Source organism: Cupressus sempervirens, chromosome 11 (genome assembly GCF_028749045.1).
Source record: "Cupressus sempervirens isolate cs-2001-9-10 chromosome 11, ASM2874904v1, whole genome shotgun sequence".
In the NCBI taxonomy this organism is placed as follows: domain Eukaryota; kingdom Viridiplantae; phylum Streptophyta; class Pinopsida; order Cupressales; family Cupressaceae; genus Cupressus; species Cupressus sempervirens.
Window position 1 is genome coordinate 157,518,974 of NC_143128.1, and position 16,746 is coordinate 157,535,719.

Genomic DNA, 16,746 nt, shown 5'->3' on the forward strand with positions numbered 1-16,746 from the left:
TGGTTGTGAATAAGGCATATGGAATTAGCCAAAATTTTGACCAATTCTTGAAAGTTTTCCACTAAGATATGATCAAAATTTTGACCAATAATGAAAAACTAGGCTTGAAAGAAATATAATATTTCTAACCAAAGTGTTGGTCAAAGTTTCAACCAACATGAGGTTTGGTTGAAATTTTGACGAGAAAAATTGTGACATAGTACTTGGTTGCACTTTTGACTAACATGGGTTAAAATTTACTAGTGATAAGGATCAAGTGTTGTGTGATATTGTAGACATGATTAGTTATTACAAATTTCTTCGTAGACCTTGGTGGTATGATTGGTGGGCTATGCATGGTTGTGTTAGTAACGAGATTACTATTGAGAAAGGTGGTAGGAAGCATTCCTTAATTCATTTGGAGAATGAAGAACTTTGCAGAAGGAACCTGAGTATTTGAAACCAAGTTAAGTTCAAGCATTTTGAGAGGATTAGAGATCAGTGTGGAGAGAAAATTTTTGGCATGTTGATGATGAATGTGCAGAAGTAGAAATGAAACAAGAGAAAGAGTGTGCAAGTTGAAGGATTGGAGGACATGTATGTGAAGAACCAATTTTGGATTTATTACTTCAATGCTAGAAGATGTCCTTCTAGCTACTAAGAGTTCATATTTTTCCACTTGGGGTGTCTAATGTAGGATAATCGTAGGGTAGTTGGCAATCGTGCATAGAGGAGTAGTCTAACCTTGAAGTTAGATAACTAGGTTAGAGAAGAACTCATGCTCAATCATTATTCTACAATTCTTGGGTGTAGTGTTGGTTAAGGTTATTGGTAATTGAAGGAGCTCAACATATACTATTTCTTAGTGTATACTATGTTGCAATAGATATTCTTGTAGTATCTTGATAGTGCTTGTCTTGTGGTTCCTGATGCTCAACAATTTGGGCTTGTCGAAAAAAGTTCTTGTACGTTTAATCCATCATCTTGGAGCATTTAATGCATGTGACATGCAGTCATGATGTGGAATGATTGTGGGATCTTATGTTGACCTATGTACATCTTGGTTATTTGTCCTAGGAATATTTAATGAGTGTGGTAAGCCTTCTAAGGTATTTGGTATTTAATATCTATTGTAGGTGAACTTATGGCTTAAATAGGTATTTAATATAAGGGTTTATTTAATTTATAACTTTCTAGGCCAACTTTTGGCTTAGTTAGGTATAAGTAGAGGGTCTTGTGGAGTTTTTAATAATTTTCATTCAACATTGATAAGAAGGAATAGTTGAGAGGAGTAAGACATATCAGAGGTAGTAGCTAAGTGTGGGTTTAAGAAGGTTGCTTGGTGTCTTATGAGCACAAGTTTAGATTCTTCTTGGAGTTTTTATCAGACTATGGTTCTTGACTAGCTAGTAATTGGATCTTGTGAGTGTAGAATTGCTATTGTAATTACTTATGTATTTGGTCGTAACCTAGAAGGTCTTGCAATTGGACATCTTGAATGAAAATCTTATGACTCTATTATAATTATTGTTATCCTACATCTAAATCTCTGCATTAATGTTCATATTTTGTTGTGTGGTTATTTGCTTGGGGCTAAGAAATCTGCTCTAGCGATTCTTCTGCCTTGTACTACATCAAAAACTCTAGCAACAATATAAATAAGACCATCAAGTTCTTTAATCATGTAAGAATCACTAAAAGGCAATATAAAGTGAAGGTTTAGGTTTGGGCATGGGAAAAATTGAAGTCATCTATAATTCTTAGTAAAAGGTGCAAAAGATTTTGTTTTATATTAACCTTTGCATCAAAAGATATAGCACTTGAATCAATCAGGTCTTGAATATCATCCTTTAAAGCACGACACTTTTGAGTGTCATGGACAAATTAATGATGATATTGATAGAAATAATTTTTACCAAATGACTTAGACATTGGTTTTCTAATGTCAATGTACCATTAATGAACTTTGACATCACTAAATGTAAAGTGTGAGATAAAGATGACATTTATGATATGAATGATACAAAGAGGAGAACATAGCCATACTTTTAGATGTAGTATCTACTTGACCATCTCGTATATTTGCTGTGTATTTATTTTATTCTTTATTGTCTTGTTTATTTTGATGTTTATTGTCTTATTTATTTCCATGATGCACTATAACACATATATAAAATGGTGATGGTAGTAAAATGTGTAGGTACGCTCACTCTTGTTGAAGTTTCAATGAGCTGACTGTAATCTTGTTGTTGTATGTCAACGTCTATATGATTTACCTATATTATGATTTACATTGATGTTTAGTAATTTATAGAAAACTTACCAATCTTAATATTTATATATAAAACTACAACAATATTCGATAAATTAATGCACACCTACGATATACATCTCAATGCATTGCTTTATATAAATTTGAATTCAACTGACACAAATTTACCCATTATCAAGAATTGTTAGGGACATTATAAAGAATAAATCACGAAATTAGAAATATTTAATTTGAAGACCTGATAAGAAACTAAAATGAAGATCATTAAATTCTATCATATGTAGATGAGGATGGAAAGTTTTCTCAGCAGTGAATTCATTTTATTTGGAATCGTTGCACATGAAGGAAAACAAAGACGAACACGAACAGAAACACTTGAGTTTAACTATCCTACTTAGTGGTCGATGCCTTATTAGATGGAGGAGTTACTAGAAAAGAATGGAATGCGAGGAAAGATGTTCCTCTGGGAGGAGGTTATTTTGATTTGTCTTCACTGCTAACATAATGGTAGATGACATCCTATAGGAGCTTCCATACATTGGATAACATGCATATGATGGAGATGGCTGAAAAGGCTGACAAGGTTGTGGATGGCAATTAGACGGAGAAGGTTGACAGGTGCATGAAGAAAGACATGATGTTAAAGCCATAAGGGCTTTCTCAAGTATATCTTGGTTTTTAGTCATCTTAATCACCGCCTTTGCAACAGCCTTAGAAATCTCACCCTGTGGACATTCCTCCTTAGCATTATCGTCAGGCGTACAAAGGCAGAAGATGTCAACCTCTTTCCTAAACGGAGGGCAATCGAATCTTGCAAGTACTTCCTTTATCAGTGTAAGCAACTGCCTTTGATTCTCAGTCAGCGTCTGCCAATCTCTCTTCTCATGCTTTTTGTCATCCTTTTTGTCATGCTTTTTGTCAGTGATAACATGAACCATATTTCCCGCTTTGGCTCTTTATAAGTGTATACAGAATATCGTTAGTGAGCGCTACATGTAAATCATAATAATACAAAACTGGACTAGATAATGACTGTAGAAAGAAGCGAAGACATTAATTCTAGATAAAGTAAAATGCATATCAGAACCACCTTCTCCTGTTCCACACAGTGCACAGAGGCTCTCCTAGGGACTTCAAGGCTGACGAACACTTAGCATGTAATGCAGAGCTATATACACAGTGAATGTTCAGAGTAAGGAAGGTCAGCCATAAGTGAATGCTGCCTCTTCCCAAGGCACGGTTAGTCGCAAGTGCAGCCGGTGCCGTCTATTCAGCCGGCGGACTCTGGGTTCCTCATAGCATGGTGGCTCACGAAGTTGTAAACATATACACTTGCATTAAATTTTTATTTTACCCTGCCGTGACTACCAAGATTCCGAATCTCCGGGTTGCTAGTAATTGTGTAAAGTGAGTGCTAAATGCTATCACGCTCCCTGCCAGACTGTACCGTACTATGAGATATAAATATCCCTAGCCCTTGCCACTACTGGATCCACCGGTCATTCATTAGATCCACGTTCTATGAATATAGTTTTTAGCACATGTTTAATTATTATTCAATAAAATTATAATCTCTTGATAATTGATTATTCTTATTCTATACACTACCTAAACCATGGCTATTTACTTATTTTATACATTGCACCTATCCGAGTAATTCACTCAATCCAAGGAGATTCTTATGAGACTTCTTCACTTGGTCCGAACTAATTCAGTGTGAAATCAGCAGCCGATTTTTTTGACTTCTTCACTTGGTCTTAACCACTTCAGTGTGAAATCGGTAGCGGATTTTTTGGTTGGGGAACCTTGGAAGAGTCCCTTTTCCATTGTGAAGAGCTCTACTTTATTATTGTAAATTTTCTTGGAACTTAGAGTTGGTTTGGTTCATGGAAGATGATGGTAATGGCATTTTAATAATATGGATTTGAAAAATTTTGTTTTTAAATTTGCAAAATGGAATTATAATACCAAGCTTATAACTTTGTCTCAAAACAAGGTTATCAAACTTCTTACTAGCAACTAGAAATTGAAAATCAAAACCTTGTTACTCTGATGAGTGTAACAAATATGGATTGGACTATTCTTGGAGTTTTCTTGCAAATAAAAGATTACACTTTAAAATGTATCTTCTCAATCATCATTCGAGTGAAACAAATTGTTCAATTAAAATCCCAAAAATAGGAATGAAGATTTGCAAAACCTTGATTTGTCTAAATCTAGATTTTTGGAGATCTCAATTTTTACAATTCCACGAACCAAATAGACACTTAGGGCCTGTTTGCCAACATGAATACAAGCAGAATAGGCATATGTAAATTCTTAAAATTTTGAATTCTTCATTTGGATGCACCAAATTAGAATTGGAATAAGAAATAAAATAGGAATACACATTCCAATTTTGGCCCAAAAATGAGGTTTTGCAATTCCACCTAAATAGGTGGAATTGGAATACGCATTCCTATTCCAGTTTTATTTATTTTCAAAAACATAAATTTTTTGGGTCTACAAATTCCCCATCAAATTCTAGCTGAACCAAATAGAGAAAAGGAATATCTAACCCCATTTTCTATTCCAAAATAGCTATTCTTATTCCCCTATTCTTATTCCCATAGCCAAACGGGCCCTTAGGGAACATTAGGTTGTTGGCATAGGAATAGGAAATAAGGAATATGTTTTCTATTTTTTGTTTGGTGCACCAATTGGAATAGGAAATACGAATAAATATTCCAATTTTGCCCCTAAAATGAGTTTATGCCTATTCCAAAAAGTAGCTTTTATTGGAATAATCATTCCTATTCACAATAGCCACTCCTATTCTCTATGTTTTGGGTTTATTATTTTTGAATTTGAAATCCATATTAAAGTTTTTAGAATTTGTTTGGGATCATTTAATTCTCCAAGAATTTACAATGAGAATAGGCATTACTTCCATTTGGTTGGGCATTTTTGGAATTTGAATACTGACTACAATTGGAAGCTTGTGAATCTAACACTTTCTAAGAAAAAATAAACACTAAGAACATTACCCATATTCCTACCCTAAGAACCTTGATTCTCTCCAATAATCTTTTACTAAGAACTTTCCCTATTGTATTTCTAAATGCAAGAACTTCCAAGTAGTGGATGTTTATTGCCTCATAGTCCAAATCCTTGAAAATTTTGAATGGCTATACTACTCGAAGCTATCAAAATTGTTCAAGAGTAGGCTCCATGGATTTATTCCTACTTCCATAGCCAAGTTCCTAATCTTGAACCACTTAAGCTTTTTGATATTGCAATTAGGATTTTAACTACAAAATTTTTGAGTTAAACTTATTAACTGTGTGTGTGTGTGTGTGTGTGTGTGTGTGTGTGTGTGTGTGTGTGTGTGTGTGTGTGTGTGTGTGTGTGTGTGTACTACCTAACCTCCTTTCCCCTTGATCTTGGTGGATCCATCCATATTTCCTAGTAAGTAAGAGCCCTATCTAACATCACCAATCCTGCTATCCCTCTCTACTGTTGGGGCCTATAGTCCATGAATGAGATAGTAGGCCCTACAACTCTATTGGGGGATCCAAAAATAGGGTCTCATTCATATTATGTACTAAGCTACATTCTAGATAATTTTTGTTAGTTCATTGCCAATGGTCTAAAGCCTATTAGTTCTCAATTCTACACTTGGACTTGAAGGATGGATGGTTGAAGGGAAGGTCAGAACCACACTAGAATTTAGATATTAGATCAAGGTATTTTCACTACATTATTTGTACCCCACTTTTTTGGGGTCACCTTCTGACCATAAATACCAAACCATAATTAAGACAACTAACATAGCCTACTCCACACACACACACACACATAAATGCACATCTATGTGTGTGTACATACATACATACATACATATGTAAGTATGTAAGTATGTATGCATGTATATATACATACATACATACACATACATACATATAAGTATACATTAATATATATATGCACACACACACACACACACACACACACACACACACACACACACACACACACACACACACACACATATAGGATCACTTAAAGGGGCCCTCTCGATTGATTGATCCCACTATGTAACCTCCTCCCCCTGATCTTGGGGGGTCCATCCATATTTCCTAGTAAGTAAGAGCCCTAACTAACATCACCAATCCTTCCATCTCTCTTTATAGTTGGGGCCTATAGTCTGCAAATGAGATAGTAGGCCCTACCATTCCATGGGGGAATCCAACGAAAGGTCTCATTCATATTACATACTAAGTTACATTCTAGATTATTGGTATGAGTTCATTGTTGATAGTATGAGGCCTATCGATTCTCAATTCTACACCTGGAGTTGAAGGATGGATGGTTGAAAGGAAGGTCAGAATGATACTAGAATTTAGACACTGGATCAAGGTATTTTCTCTACCCTGTTTGGGCCCCACTTTTTCAAGGTCACCTTCTGAGCTTAAATAACAAAACCATAATTAAGATGACTAACTTGGCTTACTCTACACACACATAGATGTGTGTGTGTGTGTGTACATACATACATACATACATACATACATACATACATACATACATACATACATACATACATACATACATACATACATACATACATACATACATACATACATACATACATACATACATACATACATACATACATACATATATATATATATATATATATATATATATATATATATATATATATATATATATATATATATATATATCCACATTGGGGAAACATGTGACAGAATATAAAAAAGTCAAACAGAAATATATACATATAATTTTATTTTTTGAAGTGAAGCTCTAAGGATTGTGAGTAGAACATCAACTTTGTAGGTAATCATTACTAAAATGTTTCTCCATAATGTGATGGAAAAAACATAAAATAACAACATTAATATATACGGAAAAGTGCATGCATATATGCTAGAAGTACAAACATGACTAATATTATCCAACAAGTACATACCAAGGACTATATTACAATATATATGTTTTATCCCACATTCATTACTATAGATCATGGATTACATAGTCTTTATGTGGCTTTCGAATTATAGGTTTTTACATTTAAATACATCATATGGTACAATATACACCAATATTGTTCAATCCAAAGGGTTCCAAGAAGATGAGGAAGATAAACTATCATCAAAAGTCCAAGGAACTACAAGGTAATTACCAAAACTTAGTGGAAAAATGTAGACTACCCAACCATGTGGACCTTATGATCCATCCCATGAGCTAGGAGATGAATCCCTAGACCCACAAATATGAAATAAATAAGGGCCTCCAAAATAAAACACCTCTAGAGGTTAGAAATGCTATAATTCAAGAAGAAGAACACATAAATCCAATATGGTTCCCAAAAAATGATTTGATGAGAAATATTTAGTATCAAGAAAAGGATATGAGAAGTGTAAAAAAAATCCTATATGACAGGCAAAGATAAAAAGAAACTAAGGTGATCCTAGGTTATAAACTAAAGGGTGTCACATTGGTAGATCAATATCCCATGGATGGAAAGGGAAATAGTTCAACAACCCTTGGGTGGACATGCTTTCTCTACCCACCCTCATAAAAAGACCTTGCATTCTCTAGGCATGGGAGAGGCATCCTACTCTTTAATTAATTTGATAACTTAGCCCAATTAATAAATTAAATTAAGTTTCCATTCGATTAAAAGTCTAGAAGCAAAAACACCATAGTTATTATCTGACAAGTTCATACAAAGGACTACATTACAATGTATATGCTTTATCCCACATTCATTAAAATGGATCATGAATTGCATAGCATTTAAGGAGTAAAAACACCATAGTTATTATCCGACAAGTCCATAAAAAGGACTATATTACAATGTATATATTTTGTCCTACATTCATTACTATGCATCATTAATTACATAGTCTTTATGTGGCACTTTGATTACAAGTTTTTACAATTTCAATATTTTAATACATCATGTGGTACAATATACACCTTTGTTCTCCAATCCAAGGGGTTCTAAGAAGACAAGGAAGGCAAACTATCATGAGAAGTCCAAGAAACTATGAGCTAAGTACCCAGCCTCAATGGAAAATGGCTCACAACCCAACCATGTGGACCTTATGATCCACTCCCCAAGGTACGATATGAATCCCTAGACCCACACATATGAAATAAAAAGGGGGATCCAAAATAAAATAACTCTAGAGGTCACAAATTCTATAAATCAAGAAGATAAACACATAAATCCAATAATGTTAAAAATAAATAATTGAATGAGAAATATTTAATATCAAGAGAAGGATATATATGAGATGTGTAACAAAATCTCCTATATCATTGGCAAGGATAAAATGAAACTGAGGTTATCCTAGGTTACAACCTAAAGGGTGTCACATTACTAGATCAACATCTCATGGATGGACAAGCTAATAGCTCAACTCCCTTTGGATGGACATGCCTTCTCTACCCACTCTCATAAAAAGAACATGCATTCTCTAGGCATTGGAGAGAAGTATTAGTCTTTAATTAATTTAATAACCCAACCTAATTAATTTAACATTAACTTTTGACATGGTTAAAACTGTAACATTGGGTTACCTAGGACTAACCACTTTGGGCTCCAGCCCCAAATACAACCCAGCCATCAACTTTGTTCCTAGAAATCCATCCAAAAACTATCAACAATAGATGTAGTATAGTTACAAAAGAATCATGGCAAAATAGGCTTCCAAAACTATAAATGCGGTAGTGTTCTAAAGGAGAATAATATGGAACATCAAGAAACTAAAACCAAAGTGAACATTATGGTGCATTGCAGAAGACCAAGTCTCAAAGATTCCCATAAAATTCTCTAAGATAGGGATTAGAAAAAACAATAAAGAATCTTAAATATAGAACCTTAAAACCCACTTACCTCTGGTAACCAAGGATTAAGTCAACCTAAAAAAACTCCTTATTAAGAGCATGCAAGGAATCAGAAGTACTACAAATAGATACATGGGGAATCAAGAATAAAAAATAAAATAAAGATTTAAATAGATCTCAAGTCCATGCACAATAGAGTATGTGTTTGTTCCATGAGACTATATGATTTATATTAAAATATTCCCCCTATACAACAATATTATGGGTGTTACTAGTCTAAGTTTTCTTTAATTTTAGTTGCATCAATTTTATTTTTATTTTGTTTTAATATTAAATTATCCCTTATTCACATAATTTCCTAACCACAATCTAGTAGATAGTCTTAAGGTAAGCTAATTGTATATTCACTACATAATTTTCCCAGCATTTTAAGACATATCTAATTGGAATACACTCTTATTACCAAAATCAAAACACTTGAGAAGCTTAATTATTCAAATCTTAATATTATTAAATAAGTGTACAACTAGCATAGAACGTAATGAAAAAATATGATTTAAATGGAAGTTACTAGATTAAATACACATTTGACACTATTAAAGTGATATACTTGTTATTCTAAACAATATTACCCTTTTAATAACTTAACTTTAACATAATAATTCTTTATTTTGAAACCAAAAATCTGAACTACACAATATTTACATTTATAAATGTATCCTCTTGCCTGGAAAGAAAACTTACTCCAAAATGTATGAGGACCTACTGAAACTTTCCCAAGCTCACAACCAATTCCCGTCTTCAATCTAGCACTCTCTTTTCTACACTAAACGCTCGCTATGCGCTTAAACCGCCTCTTCAAACTTGTTTGGTATGAGAGCCTTAGTTCTTTCTCCTAATCTGTCCAGATCTTTGCTTATGCGCCACTACCTTGTCTCTAAAACTTATTACTCCTCTTCAAATCTGTACTATCCAATTGCCCTCTTTCAACGTGAACAATACATGCATGTAATCTGCACATTTTCCCAACATTAGTTCAAAATGAACACCATCATGATGCCCAATAGCTAGTTTCATATCCTCTCTTAATCTTGACTTGCAGCTCTCTTTTCCATATCAAATAAAGTTCCCCCTTTCTTCAACAGATCGGTCCTGAAACCTTTCCCAAAACCACATCCTTTCCTTCCCAAAACTGCCCTTATATCATTGCTTGTACCTTTGCATTTCGGCCTATTGTTTATTTTCCAAATAATAACCTTCTTATAATAATAATAGGGAAAGAAAAAAAAAACAACTTTTCCTCGATCCACAAAAAAAATGAAGTTTCTAAGAATTAATATCACTATGGAAAAGCATTTCCAATATTTCCAATGTTGCCCAAAACGACTCAACCCATAATGCTGAAAATAAATTCATATTTGAATTTTGTTTTAAAGTTAGTTACATACTATTTTCATGTACATTGCATGATGGTAATAATATCAGAGAGAAGAATCAATTCAATTTTAAATTTCAATTATCACATAAAAATTAAATCAAATAGTATTATTTTTAATATTGTGTCATAATAGACAAGAACTTACAACACAATGGTAAATTGTGAGCCTCTTTTTTGAAAGGTCTTGGGTTCATACATGTTTGATCATACTATAATTAATGTTATTGCAATCATTAATCTTTAATCAAATCTATTTAATTGTGTAACATAATGTCATTGATAATAATTTAACTAATATCATTAATAATGATAATGCTAGTATTGTGTTCCTTTGTCTTAATGATACTCTCCTTTATACTAGGGTGAGATAAATATCTATTCAACCAACATAATTTCTTCCCTTTAAGATACATATGTAAAAAGCCATAATATCCCTATTAACATTATTCTTAAGATGGTAATGTTGCAAGCTCATTTCGATAAATATATTGATAAATTTAGTATAATTGCTACTTCCTTGATATTTTCTTAATGTTTTTTGTACTTCATTATTTGTCTTATTAATGTCATTGTTTCATTGTCTTATATAGGTCACTCATAATTCACTCATTTTCTTATGATAGGGAGCAAGAAGGCAAAATGACAAGTGAAACCTCAAAATACCAACAATACCATTAATTAATGTAAAAGACAGAGACCCAAAAATAATACCGAATCAAAAAAAGGGTAACCACTAACTTTTGATCAAGGGAAGACATTGTGAATTTGACCAATATAGGCAAGTGTGTCTATTAGCTACAACTACATCACAAGTTCAAACAATACATATACATATAAAAATATCTAAATCGAATGATAGTATAAACATATAGTCATCTTCCTTGTGTTTACTATTGTCAATACATGATATATATAAGAAAATTGTATATTCAAAAAAACAAATCAACATCTATATCAAAACATATGATTATTAATTTTAACACAACAATGTCCTCGAGAAAACAAGAGATTCATAACATCAACTCCCATTTACAATTGCAGAAATAGCTAATTAACTCCAATTCATGCCAAACTTCATAATTACTTACATATCTAGAATCTACATGATGAAACCATTATAATAGTGATAGAAATATCTCTATGGTTATCACATAACATCCAACCTTAAAAAGTCATGGAAATCCAACTAATCCTCATCCATAAAAGTATAGGTAAATAATATAATCTTATTGTAATGTCATCTAACCATAAAGAGAATAGTCATATAGTATAACCAAACCCATCATGTAAAAATCAATAATATGTCTAGTGTCATAAATATAAGTATCATATAGTGTCTACATCACCTAAATAGCTATCTAAATAATTGTGTCAAAAAGGAGGTACACTACATCCTTTCCCCTAAGAGTGGGCTTACTCCTAGAAGACCTAAAATAGATATGGATATAACTCTCTCATCTATGAAGCCTGATCTCAACTAGGTGGGTTCTCATTGGACCCTTATCTAGCTGATGGTTTGACCCCTAAGGATCAAATCCTTTCATTAAAGTATGCGTATAGGGTCTTGTGCCAATTGCCAATCCTTGACTTGAAAAGTAGTCCAATGAAGTACATATGTAATGTTAGAGTGATATCATCTAATAAGTGATACATTAAAAAAACATGAATAAATGACAAACTGAGTGGCAAGGCAAGATGGTGGGAAACACAAGAAATATGCTCAAGAACATTAGAGGCCATACAAAGAGAGGCAACAAATTAGAACCCTTTCCAAAGTGGATTGGGCTCTTTAGATGTCGTACTCTTAAAAGTACTATATCTCCTACTACAAGGTTTTGATCAAATTGATGAGCATCAATATACTTCTTCTACTGATAATATGTTACAACCAAATTCTCAAGAATCCATCACCTATTGCTCCATGTCTTGAAGCATATCAGAGCCCAAAATTACACAATCCTCCAGACTCTCCCAACTAAAGCATGTATGAAAAGGATGATTGTATAGGGTATGGAAAGGTGTCATACCTATAGAGTTTTGTAGCCATTATTATAAGAAAACTCTACAAGGTACATATGCATCATGTCCTTTAAGACCAAATTAACCCTCTTTTTATGTCTGTCTATCTCATGATGGTATGATGAATCAAATTTTAGTTGTGTCCCTAGTGTTTATTGAAGAGAAATAAAAAATGTGAGGTCAATATAAAATCTCTATCTAAGATGATCTTCCTAGGAATACCATGCAGGCTTATTAAATCCTTCATGAATATTTGAGAAATGGTAGAAGTTGTGTAGGAGGATCACAAATATGAGAAGTGTGTCACTTTAGTCATTTGATCTATAGTGAAAATAATAACCTTATCTCTTCATGGAGAAATTGGTGGAGAAACAATGAGGTCCACTAATATGATATCACATTTCCTTTGAGAAATATGATTGTGTTGTAGAAGTCATGTTGGATGTCAATGCTCTACTTTAAATCTCTAACACCCCAAATAATATGCAACAAAGTTTGCAATATCTCTCTTCATCCTATACCAATGTTGGAGTTGTCAAACATTTTCATATATCTTCTTCAATCTAGGATGTGTAGAATGTGGTGCCCGATTAGCCTCTGACATGATCAAGGTATGCAACCCATCTATTGGAGGAGCATAAATACTATCTAAATGATACCATAGAGCATCCTCCTCTCAAGTAAAACTTGAATATCTTCCCTCCAAGGGTCTCCTTACATTAGCCTCTACCTTTACTTATTGGTACCATCTATAAGAAATGCCTTAATGATACACCTCCTCAAATCAATGCTAAGTTTGGGAAGTAAAATTGTATGTTTTCTCATACTTAGTGCATTTGTAACTATATTTTCTTTATCTTTTGTGTACTTCACTTCAAATTCATACTCACATAAGAACTCCATCCATCTTCATTATCTAGTATTCAAATTTGTTTGACTGAAGATATCCTACAAGTTACTATGATCACGATGATAGTCAGATCGATGCCTAAAAAGAAAATGTTTTCATCTTTGGAGTAAAAATACTATTGCAACAAGCTCCAAGTAATGTGTTGGGTAATTGAAATCATGGTTCCTGAGTTTCTTGAACTTATATGCAATCACAACACCATGTTCCATGAGTATTTCATAAATACCCTGAAAGGATGCATTTGTAAATACTACAAAATTACTTCCTAGATCATTTACAACAAAAATAAGAGCACTAGTGAACCTCTCTTTTAGATTTTTGAATGCATCCTCACACTTCTCTAACCATATTAATTTATTTACCTTTCTCTATAAGGAAGTGATAGAATGAGCTACCACTGAGAAATATTGAACAAATCAATGATAATACCATGTTAAACCCATGAAACTATGAACTTCTTCAACATTTGTGGGTGTGGGAAAGTATCTAGTATCTCCTAAACCTTAGAAGGGTTAACTGAGACACCCTTACTAAAAATCACATGTTCCAAGTACTTGATCTTAGTTTGGAAGAACTTGTCATTTGAAAAATTGGCATAAATTTGATTATCTCATAAGCATTGCAAAACCTGCCTTAGATGCAAAACATGCTCTTGAATAGTCATTGAGTAGACCAAAATAACATCAAGATAAATAATGAAAACCTAATCCATGTACGTTTGAAAGACTCCATTGATTAGGCTTATAAAAAATAGAAGGTACATTGATAAAGCCTGAACCACTATAAAATAATAATGTTCATACCTAGTACAAATAGAAGTCCAAAGAATAAATGCCTCATGAATCAATAGTTGATGGTATCTAGATTTAAGATAAATTTTGATGAAAACCTTGGCTCCCTTAAGCTGATTGAATAGGTCATCGATTCTAGGAAGAGGATATTAGTTCCGTATAGTCAACTTATTCAAGTGTCTATGATTATTGGACAATCAAAGAGAACAATCCTTGTTCTTAAAAAAATTGATAGGAGCTCCTCAATGGGAAATATTAGATCTTATTAATCTATTTTGCAAGAATTCCTCTAATTGAAGCTTCATCTCTCTCAACTCCTTAGTTATCATCCTATATGGTGCCTTGAAGATGGGCTTTGCTTTAGGAATAATCTCTATACGAAAGTCAATCTCATGTTTTAGTGGAATACTAAGAATATCTATAGAAAAGCTATCAACATATTCCTCGAGAAAAGGATGACTATCTAGGGTAGTCTCCCCATTGTATCCCTCATCTAGATCATCAATAGTTACTACAAAGAGTTAGAATCCATGTTGCATACATCACTTCAATTCCATTAATGTGATCATACACTAAAAGATAGGCCTTTGAATACTAATGATCTCCAAGTCAACCCCAAAATAATCTACACATTAAAACCTCTTGTGATGACGATAAATTTTGGCTCCATGTAAATCAAGCCAATTCATCCCCATAATAGTAACCTAGGATCCTAAGGGATTAACCCATAGATCAACAGTGGTGACAAAACTACCTAGTCCTAAAGAAAAAGAATAGAAAAAAGAGTCTACAAGTACTTTGGCACTTGAGGCTAACTCTATTTTCCACCTATTAGCTTTCTTTTCCATGACCTTGCCACAATGTTCTACTAATGATGGAGAAGAAAATGAATCTATAGAACCTAAATCAAATGAGAAATAAATAGGAACATCAACACACATGCATGCACATGCACGTACGTGTGTATGCATGGGCACGTGCGTGCACACACACACACACACACACACACACACACACACACACGCACACACACACACACTCCTACCTACCTACCTACACATGCACCTAGATAGAGACTTGATGTTTCAACCACAATACCCTAGTGCTCCACTTTGTGATGGTCAATAGTTGCAAACACTTGATGAGAGCTCTCCACATCTCCTACACTAGGCTAAGGAGTTACTTGACATTTGACTGGGTCCCTAAATTGACCTATATGGAAAACTAACCTCAATGTATCTAGGCTGACCACATTAGAAGTATGATTTTCACTTGTAAATATTTTTTCTTAAAGTTGGTGCAATAGTTTACTAAATACTACTTGCATAGAAAATTGAAGTACAATGCAATGTGGGTTAGCTATTGTGTGATCTCTTGTTATTATACTAATTCCTATCCTTTCTAGTATTGTCCCCTTAATTGAACTAGGATCTATTTCTCTTATAATCCTTAAATTTTTTCTTCTTGATACTTTTACCTCACTTAGAGGATGAAGGATGGAATCAAGTATAACCAATACCTTCTAATTGAGTGCCCAACTAAGTTGATCCTGAATGATAATTTCCCCCATATCATCCACTTGTTTGGCCACAACACTTTTTAGAGCTAGGCTCTCCTATGTCGCTAAAGCATTCTAAATAGACTCCCTAATTATCTTTAGGTCAAGGAGTTGTATATATTGAGTGAGTTATACATTGAGGCCTCTCACAAAATGTTACACCAACATAGCCTCATCATGTTGTAATCTTTAATATGGCTTCAACTTTATGAAGTAATGATTATACTAATGTAGATATAGGTTATTTTGCTCCAAGGTATCAAATTAATTGATCTATTCATTTTTGCCTCTAGTGATTAGATATGAATCAATCTCAAAATTTCTCAAAGAACCACTTCCATGACATTCTAGAAATATCTAAATACAACATTTTCTCCTCAAAATTCCACCACTTTGATGCAAAGCTTCACAACTATAAAATATAAAATCAATATTTAGTATGTTTCTCATAACCATGTAGGAGAAACCATATTTCTATGTCTATCGATCAATTCTTGGTTGTGGTACGACCACTCTCACCATGGAATAATGGTGGATTTGTTCTTACTACATCTTTCATATGACCTATTATCTTGGCATCCTCCTCTCTAACAATGTTACTTTGTGGAGGATTGTGAGACCTCTCTCTCCAAACATGGGACTAATTATTCTGATCTCTATCCTCTCTATTTTGATTTTTATCTAGCCTATTCAAGATCTGGACTAAAACATCTAATGCAACATGCCCCCCTCAAATTCACCTTGTTAATTATATCCTATTCATCCCTTCTTCCTTGATTGTGTGAATCATAATTTTTCTCTTGATGTGATTCTTCATACTGAGGTGAAGAGCTATGGCTACTATGGTTATCCTTTTCAACAGCTAAACCTCTACCTCAACTTTAGCCTTAGCTTGTACCACATCATCTTCCTCTAACA